This window comes from Rhinoderma darwinii, unplaced genomic scaffold, assembly GCF_050947455.1.
Source record: "Rhinoderma darwinii isolate aRhiDar2 unplaced genomic scaffold, aRhiDar2.hap1 Scaffold_648, whole genome shotgun sequence".
NCBI lineage: Eukaryota > Metazoa > Chordata > Amphibia > Anura > Rhinodermatidae > Rhinoderma > Rhinoderma darwinii.
The window spans coordinates 67,174-90,695 of record NW_027464204.1 but is presented as its reverse complement, the minus strand read 5'-3'; the positions used below and the strand labels follow the sequence as shown (position 1 = coordinate 90,695).

At 46.0% G+C, this 23,522-nt stretch overlaps 1 protein-coding gene across 11 annotated transcripts in view; it reads left to right on the top strand.

The window, feature by feature from the left end:
- Window positions 1-18: 18 nt before the first annotated feature.
- The window catches only part of ZNF618 (zinc finger protein 618), an 88,628-nt gene continuing 65,124 nt past the window's right edge, over window positions 19-23,522 (top strand). For 9 of the 11 annotated variants that reach the window (XM_075849046.1, XM_075849045.1, XM_075849044.1 and 6 more), the window contains exons 1-3: window positions 19-103; window positions 2,566-2,654; window positions 9,922-10,033. The gene's annotated coding sequence lies outside the window, so the exon portion shown is untranslated. Of the gene's footprint in view, window positions 104-612; window positions 780-2,565; window positions 2,655-9,921; window positions 10,034-23,522 lie in introns of those variants that run through there. The other 2 variants (XM_075849037.1, XM_075849038.1) reach the window with 2 other exon arrangements.

The following is a 23,522-nucleotide window of genomic DNA, read 5'->3' as shown; positions in this document are numbered from 1 at the left end:
GAGGGCGGGGCGAGTTTGGCGGTGACGTAATAAGAATAACCTGAAGGAGAAGGAATGTTCGTGGTCGCAGCGTCTGTGTAGATGGCGGGAGCGGCGGTTGTGTGTATGTGGGGAGTATGGCGGACACGATAGAGACGTCTATAGAACTGTTACTTCATAATAATGGCTTAAGAAATACCTCAGAATATGAGGAACTTGTGAGCAGGAGTCGTGGTGCGCGTGTCGGAAAGTTTCCCCTCATGTCCACTGGGGGCGCTCGAAGTGCCAATCAGGGGCCCAAAATGAAGCGCAATGTTAATGCATTCGAACCTCTCGGCCAATCAGAAGCTTCGACCTAGCGGACAGGATTTCTCCGTTACGTCATAAAACACATTACGCTGCATGACGGCAAACATGTTATCACCGCGCACGATAAATTGGTCGCAACTCGCTTAAAGGCTGGCGTTCTTCAGTCACGGTGTGCGGCGTTCTTTGGGGCTCGTACGTCTTTCATGTGCGGTTTTTAGGTGTCTCATTTTTTTTTTCTAGTCACGTTTTGACAGGATTTTTTCAGGTCTATTTTTTTTCCCTATAAATAAGCCTATGGGAAAACGCCTGGAAAAAACGATACACCGACCCCCTTGCAGCGTGTTCTAAAAAAACAAACGCCACTGACCCAAAATACGCAGGACAAAAGGAGAAAACGCCACCAACAATACGCCGTGTTTGCAGTGCGTTTAATATTTACCTGATGTTGGGCTGACGTCCGGCCGCGGCGGGTTTTGACACCCACAAAAACGGTAAAAAAAGTCGTTTTTCTTTAGGCCTTGTTCACACGGTGTGTATTTGATGCGTTTTATGCGCCGAAAACCGCATGCTTTAAGCTTCCCATTGACATCAATAGGAATACTAATTGTAGTGCATACGACATGTTTTTTTTTCCGTGCGCAGGTTTAGAAAATGTGTCGTTTAAAAAAAAAAAAAAATCAGGTCAATTCTTGGCGTGTAAAACGCGCTTAATTCCAGTCAACGGGAGTCCTAATTATGTGTCAAAAATGCCTGTATGCTGAAAAGCGTTTTTGACACGTTTACACCGTTTTATTTTAGCGCCGTGTGAACAAGGTCTGAAGGCCTCGTCCAATAATAAATCCCTCAATGGGCCAAATATTCACCGGACGCTCCTTGTATCGCCTTCATGTTCTTCCTGCTGCGGACGCTCACTGAGGGGCGGCAGAACATAGAGGGGGCTTCATGTCAGCCCCCATTTTTAGGGGTATCCAGTAGTTAGAGGGGAAGTCAAAGTCCATCAATCTTTTTTTCCCAAACCGTGTATATGGGTTTAAAATAAAGAAATAACACTCACCTTACCGATCCCGTGCTGATAGTTCCCTGGTCCCCACTGGCCTCTACCGATCCCGTACTGATGCTTTCCTGGTCCCCACTGGCCTCTACCAATCCCGTACTGATGCTTTCCTGGTCCCCACTGGCCTCTACCGATCCCGTACTGATGCTTTCCTGGTCCCCACTGGCCTCTACCAATCCCGTACTGATGCTTTCCTGGTCCCCACTGGCCTCTACCGATCCCGTACTGATGCTTTCCTGGTCCCCACTTGCCTCTACCAATCCCGTACTGGTGCTTTCCTGGTCCCCACTGGCCTCCACCAATCCCGTACTGATGCTTTCCTGGTCCCCACTGGCCTCCACCAATCCCGTACTGATGCTTTCCTGGTCCCCGCTGGCCTCTACCGATCCTGTGCTGATAGTTCCCTGGTCCCCACTGGCCTCTACCGATCCCGTACTGATGCTTTCCTGGTCCCCACTGGCCTCTACTGATCCCGTGCTGATGCTTCCCTGATCCCCGCCGGGCTCTACCGATCCCGTACTGATGCTTTCCTGGTCCCCGCCGGGCTCTACCGATCCCGTGCTGGTGCTTCCCTGGTCCCTGCCGGGCTCTACCGATTCCGTTTTGATGCTTCCCTGGTCCCTTCCCCTGCTGACACTTCCCTGGTCCCCACCAGCCCACGTCGTATCGAAACAATATCACTGAAGCCAAGAGAAAAGAGATGGGTGGGGGATCGGGGAGGAGTCCGCACGGGAGCGGCAGGGGATCTTAAGGCAAAAGTTACTCCTTTTAAATGTTTCCCTAAGGGGTAGACGCTGGTGGGCGACCGTGTTGGATTTGTTAAGTAACCTTTTCCACCACAGGGAAACACTGAGGTCACGGTAGCGGATTTGCCCACGACCTAGAGCCCTCGTCTTAGGGATATGTGTGAGGACGGGTTCCCCTGTGACTTTGGCTCTTCTGCGGGCTGCAGTCCGTGTCCGGTGATCCTGGCCCATCTCTTTTTCGTACGTTTTACATCATCTTATAAATTCCGAAAACCAGATCTCCCTGAGCGCCAAAAGAAAATGTGTGTGTGTGTGGGGTGGTGGGGGGGGGGTCCTTCCATTTACAGTATCCAACGTACATCAGTCCCCCCCCCCCCCCCCCCCACAGCTGGAGGGACCACTGATATAAAGCAGCAGAGATTCATCTAGAACTATTGATAATCCTCCATGTATGAAATGAATTTCTTTGTGTTTCAGGGATTATGGTCTGAATTGAAGATTTCCAGCAGCTCCGAGAATTTTAGAATCTCTTCACTTCCAGAATTGTGAGACGAGATTGTTCCAAGGTAAGACACAAGGAGCGGAGCGGCGGGTACCAGGGTGGGCATCACTACAAATATAGACTACGGGCTACCCGATATATGGAATACACAGTCAGAACAGGTCTAGCTGCAAGATATACATAAGTGAAGATAAATAATTACAAAAAAAGAGGTCACATCCCCGAGATAAGCGGTCACACCCCCGAGATAAGCGGTCACACCCCCGTGATAGACGCTTATTCACGAGATGAAACCTGAGCAATCCCAAATGTATAATTATAAAATGTGTCAGTGGCTCTCCAGCTGTTACAAGTCAGGGCATGCTGGGAGTTGTAGTTCTAGGACCACTATGACGCTACTACAGAGGGGAATAAATGACACGGTCTGATAATGATGCAGAGAGGATACGAGTACATTAGGTTTATTGGTCATCTTTCTTCTTTTGATCGTGCAGAAGTCTAATACAAAAATATAGAGACTAGAAAATAGTTCTTTATCACACAATACTAACTTTTCCAATTACTGATAGTTCATGTAGCATCAGTAGTACATCTATTTGGCCACCAGGTGGAGCTGTGTATGGTGTGAGCACACAAGCGATCATGTGATGAAATTATTCAAAAGCATTAGACAAACTGCTATGTAGGTATGGTGTCAGGGCTGCAGCTGCCAGGGCATAATGGGAGTTGTAGTCTTACAACAGTTGAAGAGTGACAGATTGGAGACCATTGCCTTGGAGATACAGAGAGAAGTGCGCATTCACACTGGGCTCATCCCCTGTTACAAGCATGGATGTGGACTTGCTAAGTTATTGGTGGGCACAGGTCTCTCCAGTGGCATGAAGGCTAAACAGACGGTGAGTCTTCACCCCAAAACCCAACAAGGAGCGATAATCCTTGGTTGTATGCTCTCAGCTAAACTAGAATAAGGGTATGCTCTCTGGGGGCATCATCCAATGGGGCTATTGGCCCACTGATATAGTGCAATTCTGAGTTACAGACTGTATTATACTCCAGAGCTGCACTCACTATTCTGCTGGTGGAGTCACTGTGAACATACATTACATTACTTATCCTGTACTGATTCTGAGTTACATCCTGTATTATACTCCAGAGCTGCACTCATTATTCTGCTGGTGGAGTCACTGTGTACATACATTACATTACTTATCCTGTACTGATTCTGAGTTACATCCTGTATTATACTCCAGAGCTGCACTCACTATTCTGCTGGTGGAGTCACTGTGAACATACATTACATTACTTATCCTGTACTGATCCTGAGTTACATCCTGTATTATACTCCAGAGCTGCACTCACTATTCTGCTGGTGGAGTCACTGTGTACATACATTACATTACTTATCCTATACTGATCCTGTGTTATATCCTGTATTATACTCCAGAGCTGCACTCACTATTCTGCTGGTGGAGTCACTGTGTACATACATTACATTACTTATCCTGTACTGATCCTGAGTTACATCCTGTATTATACTCCGGAGCTGCACTCACTATTCTGCTGGTGCAGTCACTGTGTACATACATTACATTACTTATCCTGTACTGATCCTGAGTTACATCCTGTATTATACTCCAGAGCTGCTCTCGCTATTCTGCTGGTGGAGTCACTGTGTACATACATTACATTACTTATCCTGTACTGATCCCGAGTTACATCCTGTATTATACTCCAGAGCTGCACTCACTATTCTGCTGGTGGAGTCACTGTGTACATACATTACATTACTTATCCTGTATTGATCCTGAGTTATATCCTGTATTATTCTCCAGAGCTGCACTCACTATTCTGCTGGTGGAGTCCCTGTGTACATACATTACATTACTTATCCTGTACTGATCCTGAGTTACATCCTGTATTATTCTCCAGAGCTGCACTCACTATTCTGCTGGTGGAGTCACTGTGTACATACATTACATTACTTATCCTGTACTGATCCTGAGTTACATCCTGTATTATACTCCAGAGCTGCACTCACTATTCTGCTGGTGGAGTCACTGTGTACATACATTACATTATTTATCCTGTACTGATCCTGAGTTACATCCTGTATTATACTCCAGAGCTGTACTCACTATTCTACTGGTGGAGTCACTGTGTACATGCATTTCTTATCCTGTACTGATCCTGAGCTATATCCTGTATTATACTCCAGAGCTGCACTCACTATTCTGCTGGTGGAGTCAATGTGTACATACATTACATTATTTATCCTGTACTGATCCTGAGTTACATCCTGTATTATACTCCAGAGCTGCACTCACTATTCTGCTGGTGGAGTCACTGTGTACATACATTACATTATTTATCCTGTACTGATCCTGAGTTACATCCTGTATTATACTCCAGAGCTGTACTCACTATTCTGCTGGTGGAGTCACTGTGTACATACATTACATTACTTATCCTGTACTAATCCTGAGTTACATCGTGTATTATACTCCAGAGCTGCACTCACTATTCTGCTGGTGGAGTCCCTGTGTACATACATTACATTACTTATCCTGTACTGATCCTGAGTTACATCCTGTATTATACTCCAGAGCTGCACTCACTATTCTGCTGGTGGAGTCCCTGTGTACATACATTACATTACTTATCCTGTACTGATCCTGAGTTACATCCTGTATTATTCTCCAGAGCTGCACTCACTATTCTGCTGGTGGAGTCACTGTGTACATACATTACATTACTTATCCTGTACTAATCCTGAGTTACATCGTGTATTATACTCCAGAGCTGCACTCACTATTCTGCTGGTGGAGTCCCTGTGTACATACATTACATTACTTATCCTGTACTGATCCTGAGTTACATCCTGTATTATACTCCAGAGCTGCACTCACTATTCTGCTGGTGGAGTCCCTGTGTACATACATTACATTACTTATCCTGTACTGATCCTGAGTTACATCCTGTATTATTCTCCAGAGCTGCACTCACTATTCTGCTGGTGGAGTCACTGTGTACATACATTACATTACTTATCCTGTACTGATCCTGAGTTACATCCTGTATTATACTCCAGAGCTGCACTCACTATTCTGCTGGTGCAGTCACTGTGTACATACATTACTTATCCTGTACTGATCCTGAGTTACATCCTGTATTACACTCCAGAGCTGCATTCACTATTCTGCTGGTGGAGTCACTGTGTACATACATTACATTACTTATCCTGTACTGATCCTGAGTTACATCCTGTATTATACTCCAGAGCTGCACTCACTATTCTGCTGGTGGCGTCACTGTGTACATACATTACATTACTTATCCTGTACTGATCCTGAGTTACATCCTGTATTATACTCCAGAGCTGTACTCACTATTCTGCTGGTGGAGTCACTGTGTACATACATTACTGATCCTGAGTTGTATCCTGTATTATACTCCAGAGCTGCACTCACTATTCTGCTGGTGGCGTCACTGTGTACATACATTACATTACTTATCCTGTACTGATCCTGAGTTACATCCTGTATTATACTCCAGAGCTGCACTCACTATTCTGCTGGTGGAGTCACTGTGTACATACATTACATTACTTATCCTGTACTGAGTCTGAGTTACATCCTGTATTATACTCCAGAGCTGCCCTCACTATTCTGCTGGTGGAGTCCCTGTGTACATACATTACATTACTTATCCTGTACTGATCCTGAGTTACATCCTGTATTATACTCCAGAGCTGCACTCACTATTCTGCTGGTGGAGTCACTGTGTACATATATTACATTACTTATCCTGTACTGATCCGGAGTTACATCTGTATTATACTCCAGAGCTGCACTCACTATTCTGCTGGTGGAGTCACTGTGTACATACATTACATTACTTATCCTGTACTGAGTCTGAGTTACATCCTGTATTATACTCCAGAGCTGCCCTCACTATTCTGCTGGTGTGAGTGGGGGGGGGGCTGATGGCCATTACTGTGAGTGGGGGGGGGCTGATGGTCATTACTGTGAGTGGGGGGGGGCTGATGGTCATTACTGTGAGTGGGGGGGGCTGATGGTCATTACTGTGAGTGGGGGGGGGGGGCTGATGGTCATTACTGTGAGTGGGGGGGGGGGCTGATGGTCATTACTGTGAGTGGGGGGGGGGGCTGATGGTCATTACTGTGAGTGGGGGGGGGCTGATGGTCATTACTGTGAGTGGGGGGGGGCTGATGGTCATTACTGTGAGTGGGGGGGGCTGATGGTCATTACTGTGAGTGGGGGGGGGGCTGTTGGTCATTACTGTGAGTGGGGGGGGCTGATGGTCATTACTGTGAGTGGGGGGGGGGCTGATGGTCATTGCTGTGAGTGGGGGGGGGGGCTGATGGTCATTACTGTGAGTGGGGGGGGGGGCTGATGGTCATTGCTGTGAGTGGGGGGGGGGGCTGATGGTCATTACTGTGAGTGGGGGGGGGCTGATGGTCATTACTGTGAGTGGGGGGGGCTGATGGTCATTACTGTGAGTGGGGGGGGGCCTGATGGTCATTGCTGTGAGTGGGGGGGGGCTGATGGTCATTACTGTGAGTGGGGGGGGGGCTGATGGTCATTACTGTGAGTGGGGGGGGGGCCTGATGGTCATTGCTGTGAGTGGGGGGGGGCTGATGGTCATTACTGTGAGTGGGGGGGGGGGCTGATGGTCATTACTGTGAGTGGGGGGGGGCCTGATGGTCATTACTGTGAGTGGGGGGGGGGGCTGATGGTCATTACTGTGAGTGGGGGGGGGGCCTGATGGTCATTGCTGTGAGTGGGGGGGGCTGATGGTCATTGCTGTGAGTGGGGGGGGGGGCTGATGGTCATTACTGTGAGTGGGGGGGGGGCCTGATGGTCATTGCTGTGAGTGGGGGGGGGGGCTGATGGTCTTCAAGTTGTTTCCCCCTCTGAGCTCCAGTAGAAGTTATTAGGAGGCAGTAAATTCCTGCGCCGCTCGTTTGGAGCTTTTTTGCGGCCTCTTCTGTATTCGCTTCAACGGCTTAAAAAAGGCAAAAAAAACAAACCGCCCCGTGAAATAAACGCTGTCACTTCCTGGAGAAATTTTAAGGCAGATTTTTTTTTCTGCCTTACAAAAAACGCTGTGTGAACACACCCTACGAGTGTAGTGCTGGTTTTTAGCCGTTTTCTGTCTTTCGCTAAACGATCTTTGGTAGGGGGCCCTAGAGAAAAAAAATTTCAGGAGTGCCTCAAGTCTGAAAAGGTTGGGAAACTCTGCCCCAGTGTATGGTTGGCTGCAGTACCTATAGGGGTTGTAGGGGGAGCAGTCACATTGGGAGGCTCAGGGTGCAGCCAGTCACAGGATTAGGCCTCATGTGCACGGCCGTGATTTGCGTATCGGACGGCCGCCAGGTGTCACCCGCAAGCCGCCCACAAATCGCGGGCCGTGCACATGGCCGCGTGCATTATTTCCTATGAGCCTCGACCGCAAAATACGCCGTAATAAGACATGTCCGTTCTTTTTGCGGTCCAGGCTCATGGGCCGTGCACGTGGAAACCACGGTCGAGTGCATGGGCCAATTGAAATTAATGGGGCCGCGATTCACCCGTGGATTTTCGGGGGAATTGCACCCGCAAAAGCACGTTCGTGTGCATGGCGCCTAAGAAGCTGGACAATGACTATATGTGATGTGTGTGTACCGTATAGCAGAGATGACTTTGTTATATGGCTCTCAGTTTCCTCCCGCTATTCACAGTATATTGCACTGGGCGCTCTCTTATGGAGGCACTGTGACTGAGTGTTTTGTTTTAGGGGGAATATGTCTTGCGAAGCTCTGTAATGGGGTCACTGTAATTTGGATTTTCTGATATGGGCGCACTGTAACTAGTGGAGCGCTATTATGGGGCACTGTGATTGGTGGGGCTGTGTTATGGGGGCGCTGTGATTGGTGGGGCTGTGTTATGGGGGCGTTGTGACTGGTGGAACTGTGTTGTGGGGACACTAACTGGTGAAGCTGTGGTATGGGGGCACTGTGACTGGTGGAGCTTATGGGGTACTGATTAATGGAGCTCTGTTATGGGGGCGCTGTGATTGGTGGGGCTGTGTTATGGGGGTGCTGTGACTGGTGGAGCTGTATTATGGGGGCACTGTGACTGGTGGAGCTTATGGGGCACTGAATAATGGAGCTCTGTTATGGGGGCGCTGTGATTGGTGGGGCTGTGTTATGGGGGCGCTGTGATTGGTGGGGCTGTGTTATGGGGGCGCTGTGATTGGTGGGGCTGTGTTATGGGGGCGCTGTGATTGGTGAAGTTGTGTTATGGGGCACTGACTGGTGGAACTGTTTTATGGGGGCACTGTGACTGGTGGAGCTTATGGGGTACTGATTAATGGAGCTCTGTTATGGGGGCGCTGTGATTGGTGGGGCTGTGTTATGGGGGTGCTGTGACTGGTGGAGCTGTATTATGGGGCACTGACTGGTGGAGCTGTATTATGGGGGCACTGTGACTGGTGGAGCTTATGGGGCACTGAATAATGGAGCTCTGTTATGGGGGCGCTGTGATTGGTGGGGCTGTGTTATGGGGGCGCTGTGATTGGTGAAGCTGTGTTATGGGGCACTGACTGGTGGAACTGTTTTATGGGGGCACTGTGACTGGTGGAGCTTATGGGGCACTGATTAATGGAGCTCTGTTATGGGACATTGGTGGACCGCTGCTATGTTGCAGTTTGACTGGTGGGGCTCTGTTATTTTGAATGTTCTGTTATGGGAGTTACTGTGTATTTTTGGGGAATACACACACACACACATCACACATACATCGTACATGACATCACACACATACATCACACACATACATCGTACATGACATCACACACATCGTAGATGACATCACACACATACATCACACATGACATCACACACATACCTCACACATGACATCACACACATACATCACACATGACATCACACACATACATCACACACATACATCACACACATACATCGTACATGACATCACACACATACATCGTACATGACATCACACACTGACATCACACACATACATCGTACATGACATCACACACATACATCGTACATGACATCACACACTGACATCACACACATACATCGTACATGACATCACACACATACATCGTACATGACATCATACATCGCATCGTATATGACATCACACACACACATACACATATGACATCACACACACATTACCTATACTTCACCCCCCATACACCGTACATTACTCTCATCCTCACATCCAGCACGGCCGGTGACATTCAGTACATGAGATGCCGCCCCCTCCTCCTCCTCCTCTTCTTCTTCTTCTCAGCCTCCTCCCACTTCAGCCGATCCGCTCAACTCTCCCGGGCCGAGGCTGCCAGGGAGCCGGGGACTGATCGCATCCAGCCGGCCAGGAGAGCCGCCCCTGCACCCGCAGCACGGTAAGATCAGCAGCCCCCCAGACACACCGGCACGGGGTACCCCGACTGCTCACCGGCGCCCCTCATATGGCCGATAGGTCGTGCCTGTCCGGGGAGGTGGGGGCTTCAACGTGCGTCCCCTCATACCCCCTCCCACAAGAATGGGGTTCGAGGCGTGGGGGGGGGGGCTTTAAAATGTCACTCGTCCGAGTTCCGGAGTCCCTGCAGGGAAAACAAAAGCCCCCCGATTCATCACACACCCCCACCTCTGCTGATATTTTTATTTTCCCATTTTATTCCTATTGCAAAAAACTAAATGTGACTAAATCAGGTGTTGTGTGTATTGTATAGAAGCTGAGAGTGCAGCCCCCCCCCCCCAAACCCGGGTGTGCAGGACCCCAATACTGCCAGGGGCCCCTCCTCCCTCAGCTCAGGCCTCATATTTTGCTTCACTCAATTTTTTTTTCCAATTTTTTTTTTCTGATTTATTTCATTAAAACAGCGCCACCTACAGGAGAACTTCCCCCAAATGCAGAAAATTCACCAGCAAAAGAAACAATTATTTTCCATTTAAAAAAAAAAAAAATTTCCTCAAACTTTAATTTCCTAACGCTTTTTACCCCATGTCGGTTTGGGGTGGGGGGAGGGAGGTCATGTCCAGTGTTTTGTATGCTGTACATTCACCACCCTCCCATTATCCAGCAACCCTAAAATCTTCTTATTAAATGTGGGGGTTTTTTTTTCTAAAAATTTGAAGAAGAAAAAAAATCTCCATTGTCAACACTATTTTTTATTTTCTTTTATTTTTTATGCTGGAATGTTCCCCTTGGGTGTCCGTGTTGAAGATAGATGTGCATGCACTGCAGTATATTTATTTTTAATTTTTGGGGGGGCAAATGAAGAGAAATATGAAATTTCAATTATTTCTGCAAAGATGAAGTGATGGTAAATGATCAGATATCCCGATGTAGCTGAACTGGACTGACGGTGCTCGGATTTCTGCTTATGTGGGAGATGAACAGAGGGCAACACCCAGAAAATGAAAATTTTCTTTCAAATTATTGGCATTTTTCTTCTGTAGAAGAGGCTTGTGCTCATTTTATGTCAATTTTTTTTATGGAATTTTATATTGTTTTTTCTTTTGGTTTTGTTTTTCAATTCTGAATAAAATATTTATTTGGTTGAAGTTTGAGTTGAGGTTTTATCTGGAGATCATCAGCATCGATTCTGGTTCAGATGCAGAAATTATTATATTATTATTATTATTATTTTATTATTTTTCGCTTTGATGCTCTAATAATTATCCGTCGTGTTCTAGAAATCTACGTCCAAATCTCTCCCAATTCACTCACCCTGTGTCTGCCATGTTGAATTAAATTTTAATTAATTGATTTGCTCAGACTAGCTGCAGTGACGGGAACGAGTGAATTTTTTTTTTTCTGATTATTTTTTATTTATTTTTTTTCCATTTTTTTTTTTAGGCTAATTGTTTGTTTTCCTCTATTTTGAAGGCTTTTTTTATTTTCTTGAGAATTAGGCCGTTTATTATCAGGCAAATTGAATTGAGTTTGTGTTGTGTTCGTGGGATTTTCAGCTTTGCTCTTTGCTGCATTTAGATGAAGTTTTAGTTTTTTTTATCATGAGAAAAATGTAAAGTTGACAGAAATATTTTAGAAATTGTTGGGCACTTTTTTTTTTTTTTTAATCAAAGTTTCTTGATTGTTTCTGGTGAGTTTATTTGATGTCACGAGTTTGAGGTACTGTTGGTTTTTTTGTGTCTGGGGGAGGGGGTCTCTTTTGTCCCCATCCAACATAGAAACTTTTTATGTATGTCGCAAATCTGATGTTACGTGAAATTCCAAATCCATCCTTTTCCGCAGAACAGTTTTTAAGGTTAGCTTCACGCAAGCGTATACAGACGAAAACCCTGGCCTAACCGCAGGTCTGATGTCCCAAACTAGAAGCTTTATAGGGACCTAAGATATTACTAGTTCTGGTCATTAGGCCCACGGTCTAAACTATGATGCTGCTATTTTGGGTGATGAGGCCCATGTCAGCCTTAAGGCTACGTTCACACAGAGTTTTTTGCAGGCAGAAAGTTCTGCCTCAAAATTCCGTTTGGAACGTTTTTTGCTCGCGCCCATTGAGTGACATGGGCAGAAACGCTTTCTCTGCCTCCCCTTGATGTCAATGGGAGGTCAGAGGCGTAAACGCCCGAAGATGGGGCATGTCGCTTCTTTTTACCGCAAGCGTTTTTTTTTACCGTGAGCGGTAAAAAAAACACGTCCGCCACCCACTGAAATCAATGGGAGGCATTTTCGCCCATTTTTTGGCGTATTTTCCAACACGGTTTTCGCGTCAAAAAACGTGTCAAAAAAACTCTGTGTGAACAGGGCCTACAGGTATTTTTAGGCAGATTTTGACCGGTCTGCACTTTCTTTGCAGCGTTTTGGGCCGCGGCCACTGAGCATAAAACACAGTGAAAATGGGAGGTCAGAGATGGAAACGCGGAAAGAAAGAGCATGTCACTTCTTTGTCACGTGAAATCAACGGGAGGCGATTAAGGCTATGTTCACACGGAGTATTTTGGGGGAGGAATATCTGCCTCAAAGCTCCAAACGGAATTTTGAGGCAGATATTCCTCCCCCAAAATACTCCGTGTGAATAGCAATGATCGCGCCGTTTTTCGCCCGCGGCCATTGAGCGCCGCGGGCAGAAAACACGCTTTCTCCTGCCTCCCATTGAAGTCAATGGGAGGTCGGAGGCGGAAGCGCCCGAAGATAGGGCATGTCGCTTCTTTTTCCCGCGAGGCAGTTTTACTGCTCGCGGGAAAAAGACGCCGACGCCTCCCATTGAAATCAATGGGAGGCGTTCTCGGGCCGTTTCTGCCGAGTTTTGCGACGCGGTTTCCGCGTCAAAAAACTCGGCAAAAGACCCCGTGTGAACATAGCCTCAGAGAGTTTTTTGGCGTGGTTTCCGATGTGGTTTCTGCGTCAAAAACAGCACCAAAATACTCCGTGTGAACTAGGCCTTATTATGCTTTTTTTTAAATCGGCCTTATTTTTACTTCTTTATAAAGTCTTCATGATTGGATTGAAGATTATTGGAAGCTCAAAAATCTAAACCGGTCACTGACGGTGGCCTGGTACGTTATTTTGCTGGACGCTTCGTGTAGATGACGGCGTTGTCAGCTTCTTGAGTAAACGCTCCTTCGGGAGGCCTGACAGTCCGGGCTCCGGCATCTGCCAGTTTCTATGTAGATTTGTGTACATTGATTTGCTGTCAGTCATATAGATGCAGCGTGCGCCAGTATTCAGCGCTTGCTTTCTTTTATTCAGGACTGTTGTAGACCTTTTTTTTAATACGTGTTTCATGATTTTGTTCTCACGTTTGCGAGATTGCTTCTCCGATTTTTTTTTTTTTTTTTTTTTTTTTTATATCCCACATGCAGGTCTCCATATAGTATATTACAAATGATATCCTTGGGCCCTGAACAGTAACTTTTTTTACTATTTTGTAGAGTTATGATGGAGAAAAAAAAATTTAAAATTGGGCACAGGATTAGAAAAACAGCGCCACACCTGTCCAGTGTTTGTGTCTGGTATTGCAGCTCCGCTCCATTGAATTATTTCCAGCTATTTAACTATAAGGGTCCTTGGCTCTGACTACTCGACTTATATTAAGTTGTTTTTTTTCCTCCTTTTTTTCATATTTCTTTCCAGATTTAATAATTTTACATAAAATGTAATAATTGCAATTTTGAAGGAGAATGAAAAAAATCTAAGTGTTGAATCTCTTGTGAACTGTGAAGGAAAATTGCACAGGGAATGCCTCGCTGCCGTGTGAAAGTTAAAGCACCCCCCACCCCCAGAGGTTTTTGGCTTTTTAACACATCGTGACAAAGATCTATGTTTAATAATTGCTGTAATATTAGACTGAGTTCACATTTGAGTCACAAATTCCCTCACATTTGACAGGAGCAATAACATGTAGCGCTATTTTTCCCATCAAAATGACATAATTCAGACGGATCCCATTGTAAGTCAATCGAGTCCGTCAGGCGGCGTTATTCGTAGTACGAGAGATCCGGCAGTGCGTCGTGGTTTCCACTGGGGGCGTCTGTTTCTGGAAATTATTTAACCACTAGGGGAGCCGGATTCTGAAAACTTTACCACTAGGGGCGCCGTTTATTAAAAACTATTTGACCACTGGGTACACTAGTTTCTGCAGACCATTTGACCACTAGGGGCGCCGGATTCTGGAAATTATTTGGCCACATGGGGCATTGTTTTCCGTTAATTTATTTTTTTGTTTTCTCGTGTCTAAAGTTTCTCTGGACATATGTGACATCAAAAGTAGTGATCAGGGGGTTTTCCGGACTCGTCAGTCCCACATAACGCTCAGCCTAAAATGGCTGATAACAGGGAATTGATATTTACCCTGTACAGCAAATAGAATTAAAGCTTTGGTGTATCTTTAAAGGCAAAAATGATGGATTATGCAAAGAATAGATATCGTTCAGGCTCCGTTCACACCTGCGTTGGAGCCGCTGCGAAATTCTTAGCGCATATGTGACCAGTGATTTTACTGATGTAAACCTGAAACCAGTAATGGACGTCATTTCTACCATGTGAGGTTAATGCGGTAAATTTTTTTTCTATTCCTGTTAAGACCCTGAACGGTACTTTAGGGAATTTGGGTCCTGATCATGGGCCGGTTATACAATCACAGTCTGCTTGGCAAAACTAATCAGATGGGCACATCCGTATGTTTCCACATGGACTGACGTTACATCTCTGCGTATGGGATGGTCATTAAAAGTCCGCTGGACACTGTCCCGGCCTCTAGTCCGCGGTTAAGGGGCCCTTGGGTCTCTCCAGGAGCAAACTGGGTGGTTTTTTTTTCCGCCTCAAGAATTTTCAAAAAGATTCCTAATAGACGACCCAATATATTAGGCATCGGCAGCGAAATTCTAGATGCATTGGCCACCTGAATTCTATGGGTTGACCAAGTTAAATGGTTAAAAAGATTCATCCCTAAATATTTTGTATTTTTTTTTTTATTTTATTTTTTTAATGAACTCACAATTCATTGTAATTATTCTTCAGGGAGCTTTTCGGGTTCCTTACTGAGTGAATATATAGCAGAGGACCTTGTCATGTCCCCGAAAAAGCTAAATTGCTGCCATAACTTGCTTTCTGCCTTCTCTCTCACAATGAACTCCGCTTCTTTCCGGTGGTTGATATGCTAATAAATGAATTTTTTGACAACTGGACAATGTCCACCACCCGGCGTCAACGGGACGTAAACCTGGGCCGCTTTCTCAAACGGGACATTGCGTGGGGCGGTAACACTTGGTGACATGAAAAAAACAGTTCTGGAATCGGGGAGAAGGCAGGAATCAAGGTATGGTCAATTTTTATTTTTTTGGGAACATGACCGGTCCTCTTGATAGGGAGTCTGTCAGGACTTTTCACCCCCTCCACGCCAATAACACCGCTAGATAGTGGTAGGGGAGACACGTCGGCGTTCTGGCTGAAAGCAACACTCCGGAAGTAAAGATTTAATCCTCACGCGCCGAATGTGAAGTTTCCCGCTTCCCGCTGTCATTCTCACCACGATGTGTATGCGCAGCTCGACTAGAATGAGATCTGTGCAAATCCCACCTGACACTGCTACACATTCATTTCTCATGGAGCTAAAGAAAAAAAAATCTATGTATATAAGACCTCCGTTTTATTTGAACTGTGTGTTTTTGGGAGGTGTTGTATACTCCGACTTAGACCAATCAGTTCTATACCCCCCCCCCCCCCAACTACAGATTTGCGCAGTCCAAATAAGATGAATGTCTGGGGGCGACACATTATTTGACACGTTCCAGTTCTGTTATTTCAGCTATATTTGCTCTGAATTCGTCTGTTTTTCACACCGCTTGATATACCGTTTCGAACCTGCTCCTAGTTTCAGACTTTTGTCCTGTGGACGTATCTCTCCCAGTAATAAATGTTGGATGTGAGATCTTATGTCTAAGATGCCGCTGCCTCCGCAAGCTTTCATGTATCGGCACAGCTTCATCACTGTACTGCTTTCTTCCACAGTTCATGAGGGATCTCTTATCCTTTGTGCTGATGCTGAGGGGTGTCTGATTGCCCCCTCCCTCACCCTACAGAGTCTGCCGTGCTACCCAGCCTGTATGATCTCTCCCCCCTCCCAGTGCAGAGTACCCAACAGATCGCCCTGTGAGCTTTCTTCCCTATCTACACTATGATCTTGACAGCCTGTGTGATCTGCTCTCCACACTCTGATCTGCTGTGTATAATACCAATCCAGGAGCTGTGTGCTGTCAGATCTATGTCAGAATCAGCAGGACAACCGGCTGTGTACTGGAGTTTCACAGAATGCAACAGCAAAGGGGTAGGACATTTGTAATAAAATGGTAGGAAATTTGTAATAAGGACTATTTAGAAAGTTTCTTAAATTTGCATTTAGTAAGTAAATGAACAATGGAAAAAAACTTTTTACGGCAGAGGGGTCTATAGCTGGGGTTGTCCATGCATGACTGCTTTCTTCCAAAATAAGGTCTGCAGATGTCCACAGGTTGTGTATGGTATTGCAGCTCAGCGCCTCTCCGTCCAGCGCCACGCTCGCTTACTGATCGGTATTGAATGGAAACGCGGTTCACGCTTTGAGGAAAACATTTGTCACCGACCTATACAGATTAATTTCTCAGCGTGTATAGCGTCCTCCGCTAGATCTGCTTGCTAGGCACCAGAGTCCCTCACCCTCAGGACCGCCCCGGTGCCGGATTATCAGAAGTTACACACCATGGGGGAGATGTCCAGTGAGTTATGCCAAATATAATCTACCATGTCCACTTGTGAGATGTTAGCGAGGAGGGGGCGGCATGTGACCAGGGCAATGTTAACCCCTTAATGACGCAGCCTAGTTTGGGCCTTATGGCTCAGAGCCCATTTTTCAAATCTGACGTGCGTCACTTTATGTGGTGATCACTTAGAATCGCCTGGATTAATAAAAGCATTGCAGAGATTGTTTTCTCGTGACACATTGGACTTTGTTAGTGGTTTCATTTGGTCGATACATTTAGTCTTTATTCGTGGAAAAATAGCAAAATTTTGAGAAAACGTGCAAAAATCAGCATTTTTTTTTTTCTTTCTGAATTTCAATGTATCTGCTTGTACGACAGATGGTTATACCACACAAAATAGTTCCTAATTAACATCTCCCATATGTCTACTTTATGTTGGCATCGTTTTTTTGAACATTCTTTTATTTTTCTAGGACGTTAGAAGGATTAGAACATAAGCAGCAATTTCTCATATTTTCAAGAAAATTTCAAAAGCCTTTCTTTTTTTAGGGACCAGTTCAGTTCTGAAGTGGCTTGGAGGGGCCTTTATATTAGAATCCCCCCTAAATCACCCCATTTTGTTGCGTAGTTTCTCCTGAGTGCGGCAATACCCCATTTGTGGCGATAAACTGCCATTTGGCGCCCACAAGGAGGTCTCCGATGGGAAGGAGCGCTATGTGTTCTTTGGAGCCCAGATTTTGCCTGATTGGTTTTCGGGTGCCATATCGAATTTGCAGAGCCCCTGAGGTATCAGTACATTTGAAACCCCCGAATAGTGACCCCATTTTAAAAACGACACCCTTTAAGCCATTCATCTAGAGGTGTAGTGAGCATTTTGACCCACAGGTATTGTGTAAAAGGTGGTGTGCAGTAGAGTGGGATTTGCAATTTTCTATACATGTATGCCATTTTAGTGTCCAGTATATTGTGCCCAGCCTGTGCCACCAGAGACAGACACCCCATAAATTGTAATGTGGGTTCTTCCGGGTACGGCAATACCCTACATGTGGCTGTTATCTGCTGCCTGGGCACACAGCAGGGCTCAGGAGGGAAAGAAGAGTGCGATAAACTGTGCGGAGTGCGTCAGGGTAAATAGAACTGAGGTGAATTAAAAATCAAGGGATGTATGATACATTTTATAACACTCTTTCATACAGAGTCCTGTTTTTTTCGGGACACGTGTCGCATTAATATATTGTGTCCTTCCGTATCCCCCTCTTATAGCAGACTCTGCTCCTCTTTTGACTCTTTGCCGTCCCACCAGTTTGGGGAACTTCTCCTGGAACGTGTTGCACTGGTCCTATGCGTGTGGCCTCGTTTCCAGAAGTACGGGGTGTCCCTTCTTCCTGGTCCCTAAAAATTAGATTCCTGATAACCACCTCTTGAAATTCTGGGCAAGTTCCCCTCTGGCCTGCACATGGACGTAGCACGTACGCATTGTACAATGCCATCTGTATGAGGTGCCCGGCCGGCTTGTTATACCACACCCTCGATTTCCGCATGGCGCTGTAGGGCTTGATCGGACAAGTCCAACCCTCCCATGTACCTATTGTAGTCCGGGATGCAGTCTGGTTTGGGGGTCTCTGTACTGGTACCTTGTACTGGTGTGGCCATGTATTGTTGTGAATACAAGGACTTCTCTTTTGTACTTGAGACACAATACGTTGCTGCTGGATTGTGCCCTGCTCTCACCCCTTCTGAGTGTTTGCCCAAGCTGTGTCTTAGGCCTCATGCCCACTTCAGTTATTTTCTTCAGGGCGCTATCCGTTTTTTCAACGGATGGCACACTGACACGCTAATTTCTATGGGGCCATCCAATGTGACTCCAATAGAAATACACTTCTCGGGGGTGAATGCTTGGGCAAACCGGGCACTGAAATGGTCTAATAGGGGTCTCCGTTTATACAAAAAGGTCAAAACTGGGGTCATCTCGGGGTGGGCACGGCTCATTATCAGTATAATGTAAGAAGCGAAGTATTGCCTCATAACGCATCCTGGACACGGCCATGCGGTACATCGGGGTGCGGTATAAGATGTCCGTGCTCCAGTAGGTCCTAATAAAAGGCTTTTTCAGAAGTCCCATGTTGACGAGCAGTCCCCAGAACTTGCCCAACTCTGCTGCGTCTACCGGAGTCCACCTGTGGGATTGGGTCTAAAATGATGTGGGTTCTTAGTAATATACTGTTGGGCATATAAATTAGTCTGGGACACCATAAGCTCTATAAAGTCCAGTGAAAAAAACATGAAAAAGTCCTTCACTGAGCCCGGCCGTAGTACATCTTGATCCCTGGTCCGCCCGTGTACTCAGGGGATTTGTGGCTCATAATTGTCTGGTGTGGGGGTCCAAATGGGGGCACTTCGCTCGGGGGTTTCAACTGTGGTGGTCCTGGGGCATCTTCTAGGGGTCCCTCTTCATCACTGGATGAGGTTGATAAATAAAACGCCATCCGACGAGTCTGTGTCGGAGGAAAGAGATGAATATACCTCTCCGGCATAGACAAGTAAAATGTATATAACAAAAAAAAGGGATTAGGTATACAGCAAAAAAATAAAAATGCTTCCCTAGCTAGGAGCAATAAATAGGCTGCTGTCTAAACTAGACCAAAAATGTTTTATGTTTTTTTGTTTTGTTTTTTATAGAACGAGTGTCCTTCCCTGACGCTAAACCTAAGTACAGTGAGTAGGGATGTCACGATATTATGTTACACTAGGGTTGTCACGAGACCAGAATTTGGACTTCGATACCGATACTTCATGTAGTATTGCGATTCTCAATACCAAAACGATATTTTGCCAACAGTAATAATAAAAAAAAAGTTCTTTCGTTTTCTAATGTGAGGCACGAGGTGCGATGATGAATTTTGAACGCGGCTCACATTAATAGTAATTAACCCCATGGTGTTTCTCAGTCATAATGGGTGTGAGGTACAGGATGGGGTTAATTACTATTAATGTGAGGCACATGGAGGTTAAATTCATCATCGCACCTCGCGCCTCACATTAATAAGTGATAGCAGTTTTTATTGAATTTTTTTACAGCGTACATATCCTAAATGAGACACAAAAACTTGTTGTGCAGGTTATTACGGCCGCGCCAATACCGAATATGTGTATATTTTATGTATTGAGACTTATTTTAATGTTTATTGTAAAAAAATGTGTATGTATAAAAAGCAAAAACATAAAGTAATGTTAAATAAAAAAATGTAACATTACTTTGTTTTTACTTTTTATTTTTAAACTTGAATGTAGTGGCATATCTTTATACGGATTGTACACAGGCAGTTGTTAGGACAGACCTAAGTATACCCTAAAAGGAAATCTGGTAAGACAGCCCTGGGGTCCTTCAATGGACCCCAGGCTGTCTGCCCATATATGGTAGGTCCCTCAATCGCGTCACAGGGATTCCTGTGACGCGATCCAAGGGGCATCCCCCCCTTCTCATTTTCCCCTCAATGCTGCGGTGGTGGTCCGCTTTGATCGCAGCATTCAGGGGAATAGATGAGTTTTCTCTCCTCTCTGCCGTTGGAGTGTGGCTGTGTATTACAGCCATTGCCCTGCTCCTGACATTATGTGTGCGCACGGTCGGCATGAGGTAACGCGGCCGGCGCTGCACTAATGATCGGTAACGCAGGCACTGAAGACAGGACATGGGGGGGGCTCTGCAGTGCAGGCAATCATTAGTGCAGCGCTGGTCACATCACATCATGTTGACCGCGCGCGGACTTGTCAGGACTCAGGAGGGTGCAATGGCTGTATCACACGTATTACACAGCCGCAGCCCCGCTCTCATACATTCATGTGTTACTGTACTGAGCTGTGTGAACGCACACTTAGGCCCCATGCACACGACCGTAAAAACGCCCGTAATTACGGGCTCATGGACTTCTATTGGCCACGGGTACCTCCCCGTATGCTTACGGGAAGGTGCCCGTGCCGTTGAAAAATATAGAACATGTCCTATTTCAGGCCGTAATTACGGGAGCGTTGCTAGGAGACGTCAGTAAATAGTCACTGTCCAGGGTGCTGAAAGAGTTAAGCGATCGACAGTCACTGTTTCAGCACCCTGGACAGTGACTTCCGATCACAATATAGATAAAGCTGTAAAAAAAAAAAGAAGACGTTCATACTTACCCAGAACTCCCTGCTTCTTCCTCCAGTCCGGCCTCCTGGGATGACGTTACAGCCCATGTGACCGCTGCAGCCAATCCCAGGCCAATTACAGGCTGCAGCGGTCACATGGGCTGTAACGTCATCCAGGGAGGTCATACTGGATGTCAAGAGAGGGACGCGTCACCAAGACAACGGCCGGGTAAGTATGAATTTCTTTTACTCTTATTACGGAAAGGGCTGTCCCTTCTCTCTATCCTGCACTGATAGAGAGAAGGGGCTGCCGATTACTGCAGTGTCATTTTGCAGAGAAAACGTGCCCGTAAATACGGGTGGAATACGTGTGACCAAGGACCCATATTTACGCCAGTATTTACGGGAGGACAAAAATACGGTCGTGTGCATGAGGCCTTAGTATTGAAATACATGAAATAACAGTATCGAAGTTTCGACGCATCGTGCATCCCTAAGGGTATGTTCACACGAGGGCGTCCGTTACGGCTGAAATTACGGGGATGTTTCAGCCTGAAAACATCCCCGTAATTTCAGCCGTAACGGCATGTGCAGGCGCTTGAACGCCGCGTCCATTACGGACGTAATTGGCGCTGCTATTCATTGGAGTCAATGAATAACGGCTCCAATTACGGCCAAAGAAGTGACAGGTCACTTCTTTGACGCAGGTGTCTATTTACGCGCCATCATTTGACAGCAGCGCGTAAATATACGCCTCGTGTGAACAGACAAACGTCTGCCCATTGCTTTCAATGGGCAGATGTTTGTCAGCGCTATTGAGGCGCTATTTTCAGACGTAATTCGGGGCAAAAACGCCCGAATTACGTCCGTAATTAGTGCGTGTGAACATACCCTAAGGGTATGTGCACACACACTAATTACGTCCGTAATTGACGGACGTATTTCGGCCGCAAGTCCCGGACCGAACACAGTGCAAGGGAGCCGGGCTCCTAGCATCATAGTTATGTACGACGCTAGGAGTCCCTGCCTCGCTGCAGGACAACTGTCCCGTACTGAAAACATGATTATACTACGGGACAGTTGTCCTACAGCAAGGTAGGGACTCCTAGCGTCGTACATAACTATGATGCTAGGAGCCCGGCTCCCTGCACTGTGTTCGGTCCGGGACTTGCGGCCAAAATACGTCCGTCAATTACGGACGTAATTAGTGTGTGTGCACATACCCTTACTGTGGTCGGTGCCTGATGCTAAATTCCCTGACGCTGCTATACCGATCTACACTTTTTGACGGTTCCCTGACACTAAGTTACCCTAAGGCTATGTTCACACGCAAAACGGCTGTAAAATACGGAGCTGTTTTCAAGGGAAGACCGCCTCTGATTTTCAGCCGTTTTTGAAACCACAAACGTTATTTGAGGCGTTTCCTTTTTTTCTATTGACACAATAAAAAACAGCTCCACTGACATGCACTTCTTTTCATGGTGCGTTTTTTTCCTGCCGTTTTTTTTTTTTTTTTTCAAACGGCCGCGTACGAAAAAAAACCCTGTCAAAACGAAATGCCATTTTTCCCATTGAAATTAATCGGCAGATGTTTGGAGGCGTTTATGCCTGAAATACGGCTGAAAATAAGCCAATGTGAACATGGCCTAATACTAAACGAACTAGCTGATGACTGTCTAACTTTGTTTTTTTCTTTTTATAATTTTTTTTAATTATATTTTAGAAAGTAAAAAAAACAAAACCTAGGGACCAAAGAATTTCCCTGAAGACTAGGAAGGGATACATCACTGACCAAAGACATGGGGGTGACAAGGGGAACACAAGGAGGAGAACAGGAGTGGGACGTGGAAGCAGCGAAAATGCACTTGATTCTCTTATAACTGACTGCAACTCTCCTAACGCCTCACTAAGGCCCTGTTCACATTGAATTTTTTGACGCGAAAGCGAAAAAACTGCCTAAAATGCCTTCCACTGATTTCAATGGGAGGCGGAGACGTTTTTTCCCGCCATCAGAAAAACCGTCTCGCGGGAAAAACGACATGCCCTATCTTCAGGCGTTTTTGTCTCTGACCTCCCATCGACATAAAAAAAAAACAACTCAGTGTGAACAGGGCCTAACACCAACAGAGAAGATCAGGGCGGGTGCGGCAGGATCTCATGTCAGGGGCAGGAAATGTCAGCGATCGCCACTATTGGTCAGTAGTCACTGACCGCAGTTATGGCGGCTCATGAACGCACCGAGGGTAAATGGCGCTGTATTAAAGCCTAGACGTACTATTACTGCGCTGAGCGCGAACAATTCTCTCCGCTCGACGTAATAGTACTTCATGGAGCGGGAAGGGCTTAAAGACAACAGACCTAGCAGGGTCTCCAGCAGCACAGAGTATTTCAGCCGTGAGTTTAAATATCGGAAATTTGGACCCAAAATAACTTTTTTTTTTTTGGATGAGAAGAGAATATTTATTTACACAATGTAGACACGTCCCAGTTTTCTATGAACACGGCCTTTCTTCTAGTTCACGATAAAATTTTGTGGCAAAATATTTGCTCCTTTTTAACGTT